Raw genomic sequence first — 1630 nt, forward strand, 5'->3', positions numbered from 1 at the left:
TAATATATATATATATATATATATATATATATATATATATATATATATAGAGAGAGAGAGAGAGAGAGAAAATTGCATTGAAATATATATTTAATAAAGTAATAATATATCTTTTTCCCCTAAGACATAATGATAAAAGTTGTCAAACTACTAAGTAATTTCATTCTTTTAATGAGGCTGTTTTATCATTATGATTTCACTGTTGTAGCACCCTAAAATTTTTGACTTTATACTACATCAAAACGAATATTAATACAGAAATTAAAAACATGCTCTTCATAGAATTATCTTTAGTTTTGTACGCAGACTGCTCCGCATAGCTTTTAACTTTCTAAAAATACTGAAAGCTGCTAAATTGTAAATTGCTAAATACATCTTAACAGATCTAATATAGTGTCTATGTGTGTGTGTGCAACCATCTAAAATTCACTGACCCCTTTACTGTTTGTTCAACTAGAGCCATTTAACCGTATTGCCCCTCACAAGCCTGTTTTTGCATCATTATAAACACGAAAACTGTGTAATGCTGTTGAAAGGCTGTAAATTGCAACTTGTGGTTCAGTCTCGTGTAAAGGGACTTCCTGGTATGGTCCTGGGTTCTCCGTCTTGAACTACAGTAAAAAAAAAAACAGTGTTTTATGCAGCACGCTATAAAGGAACATTATTTGCTATGCAGTGTAGCACAATTCCTCCAACAGGTCCCTTGCTGTGCAACAGCAGCACTCCATCAACAGTGTAGTCAAGTAGCCAATAAACTTGTGTACCATATGGACGCTAGTCCCAACTGTGGGTGCAATCTGTAACACAGAAGCATGCTGCTACAGGAAGTGGAGAGAGAGAGAGAGACAAAGAGAAAAGGAAGGGGGAGTAGAGGGCAAGGGAAAAAAAGTGATCAATTACTCACATTACATACAGTCCTTCAGGAATTTTCTTTATTGGCCTGGACATCTGTTATAATATTGTCATAATGTGTAATCAGATGGGGGCTGTTGTAGCCAAGTTGGGGAATACATCTTGAAAGTCCAATTAAAATGCACAGTGACACTGCCTCTGTCCATCTGGTGAATAGCATTGTGTTTTCCCCTCTCTTTTTCTCCTATGCATTTCCTCCGACGTGGATTGGCATTTTTTAAATGCATTTTTGTAAAATTCTAATTATTTGTGTGGGTTTGTAGTTTCCTGCTTTACAGCCCGTGGATATAACCTAAAATGGAAGATAGGTGGCATTGTGCATTTACACATGAAGTGATACCTGAACAGACTGGCTATTAAAGGGCTAGTTGACACAAAAATAAAAATTCTTGTCATCAATTATACATTCATGTGTCTATGGGTGGGCTATATCACCAAAATATTCTATCACTATATGAGTAATTTTATTTCACGGTAAAGATATTTATCACAATATAGTTATTTTTGCTTTAAAGGAACACTCCACTATTTTTGAAAATAGGCTAATTTTCCAACTCCCCTAGAGTTAAACAGTTGAGTTTTACCGTCTTCGAATCCATTCAACCAATCTCCGGGTCTGGCGGTAGCACTTTTAGCTTAACTTAGCATAGATCATTGAATCGGATTAGACCGTTAGCATCTCGCTCAAAAATGACCAAAGAGTTTCTATATTTTTCCT

The 1630-nt window shown here is 35.4% G+C and overlaps 1 protein-coding gene and 1 long non-coding RNA gene across 2 annotated transcripts in view; one reads left to right on the plus strand and one right to left on the minus strand.

The window, feature by feature from the left end:
• The window catches only part of LOC107666963 (uncharacterized), a 17567-nt gene that overhangs the window by 8683 nt on the left and 7254 nt on the right, over positions 1-1630 (plus strand). The window lies entirely within an intron of this gene.
• The window catches only part of LOC107667019 (uncharacterized), a 2544-nt gene continuing 1312 nt past the window's right edge, over positions 399-1630 (minus strand). Inside the window, exons 2-3 of the long non-coding RNA XR_001631746.1 lie at positions 905-1204; positions 399-611 (exon numbers count right to left, since the gene is read on the minus strand). This is a non-coding gene — a long non-coding RNA (uncharacterized LOC107667019). The remainder of the gene's footprint in view (positions 612-904; positions 1205-1630) is intronic.

This window comes from Sinocyclocheilus anshuiensis, unplaced genomic scaffold (genome assembly GCF_001515605.1).
Source record: "Sinocyclocheilus anshuiensis isolate Anshui unplaced genomic scaffold, SAMN03320099.WGS_v1.1 scaffold615, whole genome shotgun sequence".
Lineage (NCBI taxonomy): Eukaryota > Metazoa > Chordata > Actinopteri > Cypriniformes > Cyprinidae > Sinocyclocheilus > Sinocyclocheilus anshuiensis.